We start from the raw sequence: 6,686 nt of genomic DNA, 5'->3' as shown, positions 1-6,686 counted from the left end.
TTCTCACACTCTCTCCCCCTTAAAAGAATTTCGTCCTCGAAATTCCTTATCATTGGCTACTCCGGGATACAAAAATTTTCATACTTCCTTCTCCTGATTAGCTAACAGATCTGTACCCCTTCACTGGCCAGGTTCATTAAATTCTTACCTTCCACGTCCTCTAATGGGTCAAAGACTTGATGTTGGTCTAAGGAGTACACCCGAGAGGACACTTTCGATCCATCCTTGACCCCCCTTCGACTGGTCAGGGTGAGTCGTGGTTGGTGGCAGAGTCCCTTTCCGCTCAAGCAAGCGAGCTGGACAGTTCGCAATCTGATGTTCGGCACTTCCACATCGCAAGCATTTTCCTCCTTTCTTCCAACAATTGTCCTCCGAGTGGTTTAATTTTCCGCAATACCCGCAGGGTCCGCGTGCTGCAGAAGCCGAGCCTCCTCTTGACGAGCTCTCTTGTGACACTCCCGGCATCCTTACTCCTCCCGTTCCCCGCCCAAACTTGGGAGGGGTACTTTCATCCCCCTGCCCCGAACTACTTCCAGGAAATCCCCTCTTTTTCGCCTGGAAGTTTTTCACCTGGAGCCTAGCATTCTCTACTCGTTGTGCCTTCTCCACTGCTTCGCTGAAGGCATTAATTTGGGCTGCTGCGAGGTCCTTCTGGATTTCTACGTTCAGGCCCTGGACAAATCGCCGTATTCTTCGTTGCTCGGTCATGATGAGTTCGGGCGAAAATTTGGATAGGCGGGTGAATTGGCTCTCATATTCCGCCACAGTTTGAGCTCCTTGGCGGAGTCGAATGAACTCGTCTTCCTTCCTCTCCTGAACTAGAGGAGGGAAAAACTTCGCATTGAACTCTCTGATGAAGTTCACCCAAGTCCTAGGTGTCTGTTCTCGTTCCCACTTCTGTCGAATTACGTTCCACCAGGAACGGGTTGCCCCCTCAAGCTGGAACACGGCAAAAGTCACCTGCCGTTCGTCAGGGTAGTGTAAGGCTGCAAATATATCCACCATCTTTTCAAGCCATCTTTCGGCAACGTCTGGGTCGGGTCCCCCAACAAACTTTGGCGGAGCGAACTTTTGGAATCGTTCGAGAGCTCTGTCTTCGCTCTCGATATGGTTACCAGGGTTTCCAGGGTTAGGGTTTGGGTTTTGGCCCTGTTGCTGCACCACTTGTTCTAGCAAGTCTGTCATTTGCTGCATAGCAGCAGCTATTTGCACATTAGGGTTTACGTGCGGTTCCAGATTGGGTCCAGTAGAGGTTCCCCCGTACCCCTAACCGGTGTGGGCTGTCTAGTTCTGCGCCCACGTCCCCGACCACTCCGTGTACCTTCCATAAGTTTTACTTGGTCTAGGCAAGAGTACTAAACCAAAGTAGTAACAAGGCATGTAAGTAACACGCATTAACACATATTTATACATTGCAAACATGATCACAAACATATATATACAAGCCAAGCAAGATCAAGCCACACACATATATACAATCAGTCGAGTCAAGTACAGGCAAGTCAGAAACAAACATAGACGATTCCCCGAGGAATGGCCTTACTAGTTCACCAAATCCTTTCTAACCTAGGCCCTCATATCTTTCGTATCCGGGCGCAAGAATCCCATCTAAGATAATTCACAACTCGAGCCGGCCGGTCCCAAGAGTAAACCATCCTTATTAAAGATTCCTACCCGACATACATACCTAGCTTCCTCGAGTCCCATGCTAACGATTCGTACACTTATCACATGCCCGGTTCATAACTTATGCTCAAACGAGCACTTAGACATATTCATGAAATTAGGACCACAACACCACTTGGCCCAGTCTCACTCCGCGCAGAGACCACGCGAAGTGGCTCTGATACCACTTGTAACAGCCCCACTTTCCCCTAAGGCGAACCAAAGGGGTTAGCGGACTGCCTGCCCAGCTCTCGCCAGGACTACGGATCAGTTCACGTCGATCTAATACGTTCCGGAACATACCCACGCGCGTAAACAAATCAAAATCACAAAATAAAAAAAACGAAAATCGAAGCCGATGATGAACAGTACCGGCCATGTCCGAATCCGGATACTAGGCCGAGAGTAGCCAAATTTTTCTTTTGCCGTTTGAAATACAAGTTAATCCGAAATCCAACCAAATGTCAACCAAACATATATACATTGAAATGTAACATTTACAAGCCAAAAGCCAAAGCGGCATATCAAAACGATTCATCATGGATATACATGTTCGGTTTGCCAATCAAAAGAAATTGAACCCAATACACATTAGGGTTTCATTCAAAGAGCTATTCAAAAACATTTACAGGAGCTCAACTTGACAACCAACTAACACAACCTTTTCCAAAAGTGGTCATTTCCTGTAAGGAAAAACAAATGGAACGGAATGAGCTTAAGCCCAGTGAGTTACTACCACATAAGCAACAGAGAGCATATAGCACAACCTTTCATTTCAAGTACACAATTAAAAAATAAAACAAGTCGGCAAAAGGATACGGACGGCTCTCAAGAGCCCATTTCCACGCTTACATTCTTGATCCAATCTCATTGACTCTCCGTCAACGTTTATGAGTACCAACCGTAGAACCCACTTCACTCCCATCCCTTCCACCAAACATACCCCAACCGGGCCCGCACTCCAATCAGTAGCTTTTGGTAATACTCGAGTTTACCGGAATCAAGAGTCTCATTACTACAAGATTCCCCAGTCCAGTCCCCGTGGCATGTCAATTTTCACGACCAAGCCCTCGCCGGCTCGATTCAATTGACTACCAACGGGGTTGAGCTCAGTAGTACAGTAAGGCCGTTGGATACTCGTCCAAACGACACCAAATCAGTTTTTCATGAAGTGAATTCAATATCTCATATAGCAAGTGCAGTATATCAGTGAAGCGGTAAACAGTCATTAACGGTATCACAAGGGGTGAGGGCGGTCAAGTACACCCTCACCTCAATCAATTCCAATAGCCAAATAAGCCTTCAAGGCATCAAAATCACATATAGCAAAGCCACATTGTAACATTCAAGTGAGTAATATACTCACTTATCAATTAAGTGTTGTTTCATGCACTTCCGTCAAGAGAATGTCGTGAACCACCGTCACGTCCTAAAACACGTAAACAAATACAATGAGACTCGATAACGAGTCATAAAGCCATGCCAATCACAACCCCAAATAGGATTTCATAAACATAGACAAGTAGCATAGGTAACCAGAAATTCCAGCAATGTAACTAACTTGACCTTGCAAAAACAGTTTTCGTCCTCATTTTGCGGTAATGGCACAAGTTGCGCTACGCTTATCGGATGAGGGTGCAAGACCCACCATCTCGAAGCTAAAAGACAGGGCTACAACAATGTAGAAGGCCACTCAGTCCAAATCCTAGCACAACTAGGTCAAATATGCAAAATACCAAACCAGAACCTTAATTACAGGTTTACAAATAGCACTATACTGTAATTAGTCCATCTCAGTCTATACAGGTCCGAATACAGAAATTCCAAAGGCATATGATAGCTAGGACATCAAGATACATTTCATCAGAAGACCTCAACAACCAAATCCAAAGCAATTCCAGTCAAAACATCCGATTACAGGCGCAGCAGTTCGGCCATCCTGATGAACCCAGAACAGCAACAGTAAAAACGACTTTTCTCACTCTACACTACTCCAAATGATCTGAAATTTTACAGGCACCTCAAGCACATCAATACCTACAACTTTCATGTTTTAAGCAAAGGCCAATTCGGCCTCTAACCATATGATACAAAACCGGACAGAAAGGGGGTTATGAAACCCTAACTTTTCACATTTCCTTCCAAATCCAAAATTGGTTGCAATTTCCAATCATTTACACCTACTAGAGTCATTACCCTTCATTACCAACCATCATAGATAGCCACAACATCATGATCACATTAAACCAGAAAATTCATCAATAAATTGAAAACTTCACCAATTCATCTCAAACCAAGAAATAAATCACAAATTTCAGCACTTTAGCCACCACTAGGCACAAATTAAGCATCATTAAGTGTAAGAGGAAGTTCAATCACCACTTACCTAGAACACAGGAGAGGGAGAGTTGTAGGACACCTTAGCTTCTTTGAACACTTCCACAAAATCACTTACTAGCACCAAATGGAGGGATTTTATGGAGTAGAAACAAATTTAAGCAATTGGTTTGGATGATTTGAGCTAGTTGGAAGCTTGAAAATTGGAGAAGTTTTCTTTCTTTTCCTAGAGAGAGAGCTGGCCAAGAAGTTGAAGACAAGAATGAATTTTGTGTGATTTTTGAGATATTTAAGCAATTGGTCAAAAGTCAAGAAAATGAATAGTTGTCCTACAAGTGCCACCATTCACCAAGTGACACTTGTCACTACATTTAAAGCATTTCTATCCTTCTTTTTCCCTCTCACATCAATCACTTCACCTCCTCTACTTATCTCTTAACACCCGATAAATTTCACTCAGTATCCGGAACTTAACCTTATTGGCCGAATTTTTCCGAACTCTTCGCACTAGTGGGTCCCACATCCGTTATATATCCTTAATTTTTCAAAAACTATCCAATACTAGAAAAATCATCTAAAAACTATAATTACTCATAAAATTCACAAAGAAAATTTTCCTAAGCCAGAAAATGCAGAAAACATGCAATTAAAGGGGAAAAACCCTAGGAAAATTATTAGGGAAAATACGGGTTCTCACACTCTCTCCCCCTTAAAAGAATTTCGTCCTCGAAATTCCTTATCATTGGCTACTCCGGGATACAAAAATTTTCATACTTCCTTCTCCTGATTAGCTAACAGATCTGTACCCCTTCACTGGCCAGGTTCATTAAATTCTTACCTTCCACGTCCTCTAATGGGTCAAAGACTTGATGTTGGTCTAAGGAGTACACCCGAGAGGACACTTTCGATCCATCCTTGACCCCCATTCGACTGGTCAGGGTGAGTCGTGGTTGGTGGCAGAGTCCCTTTCCGCTCAAGCAAGCGAGCTGGACAGTTCGCAATCTGATGTTCGGCACTTCCACATCGCAAGCATTTTCCTCCTTTCTTCCAACAATTGTCCTCCGAGTGGTTTAATTTTCCGCAATACCCGCAGGGTCCGCGTGCTGCAGAAGCCGAGCCTCCTCTTGACGAGCTCTCTTGTGACACTCCCGGCATCCTTACTCCTCCCGTTCCCCGCCCAAACTTGGGAGGGGTACTTTCATCCCCCTGCCCCGAACTACTTCCAGGAAATCCCCTCTTTTTCGCCTGGAAGTTTTTCACCTGGAGCCTAGCATTCTCTACTCGTTGTGCCTTCTCCACTGCTTCGCTGAAGGCATTAATTTGGGCTGCTGCGAGGTCCTTCTGGATTTCTACGTTCAGGCCCTGGACAAATCGCCGTCGTTGCTCGGTCATGATGAGTTCGGGCGAAAATTTGGATAGGCGGGTGAATTGGCTCTCATATTCCGCCACAGTTTGAGCTCCTTGGCGGAGTCGAATGAACTCGTCTTCCTTCCTCTCCTGAACTAGAGGAGGGAAAAACTTCGCATTGAACTCTCTGATGAAGTTCACCCAAGTCCTAGGTGTCTGTTCTCGTTCCCACTTCTGTCGAATTACGTTCCACCAGGAACGGGTTGCCCCCTCAAACTGGAACACGGCAAAAGTCACCTGCCGTTCGTCAGGGTAGTGTAAGGCTGCAAATATATCCACCATCTTTTCAAGCCATCTTTCGGCAACGTCTGGGTCGGGTCCCCCAACAAACTTTGGCGGAGCGAACTTTTGGAATCGTTCGAGAGCTCTGTCTTCGCTCTCGATATGGTTACCAGGGTTTTCAGGGTTAGGGTTTGGGTTTTGGCCCTGTTGCTGCACCACTTGTTCTAGCAAGTCTGTCATTTGCTGCATAGCAGCAGCTATTTGCACATTAGGGTTTACGTGCGGTTCCAGATTGGGTCCAGTAGAGGTTCCCCCGTACCCCTAACCGGTGTGGGCTGTCTAGTTCTGCGCCCACGTCCCCGACCACTCCGTGTACCTTCCATAAGTTTTACTTGGTCTAGGCAAGAGTACTAAACCAAAGTAGTAACAAGGCATGTAAGTAACACGCATTAACACATATTTATACATTGCAAACATGATCACAAACATATATATACAAGCCAAGCAAGATCAAGCCACACACATATATACAATCAGTCGAGTCAAGTACAGGCAAGTCAGAAACAAACATAGACGATTCCCCGAGGAATGGCCTTACTAGTTCACCAAATCCTTTCTAACCTAGGCCCTCATATCTTTCGTATCCGGGCGCAAGAATCCCATCTAAGATAATTCACAACTCGAGCCGGCCGGTCCCAAGAGTAAACCATCCTTATTAAAGATTCCTACATACATACCTAGCTTCCTCGAGTCCCATGCTAACGATTCGTACACTTATCACATGCCCGGTTCATAACTTATGCTCAAACGAGCACTTAGACATATTCATGAAATTAGGACCACAACACCACTTGGCCCAGTCTCACTCCGCGCAAAGACCACGCGAAGTGGCTCTGATACCACTTGTAACAGCCCCACTTTCCCCTAAGGCGAACCAAAGGGGTTAGCGGACTGCCTGCCCAGCTCTCGCCAGGACTACGGATCAGTTCACGTCGATCTAATACGTTCCGGAACATACCCACGCGCGTAAACAAATCAAAATCACAAAATAAAAA

This window comes from Coffea eugenioides, chromosome 1 (genome assembly GCF_003713205.1).
Source record: "Coffea eugenioides isolate CCC68of chromosome 1, Ceug_1.0, whole genome shotgun sequence".
Taxonomy (NCBI): domain Eukaryota; kingdom Viridiplantae; phylum Streptophyta; class Magnoliopsida; order Gentianales; family Rubiaceae; genus Coffea; species Coffea eugenioides.
Note: the sequence above shows the minus strand (reverse complement) of the source record.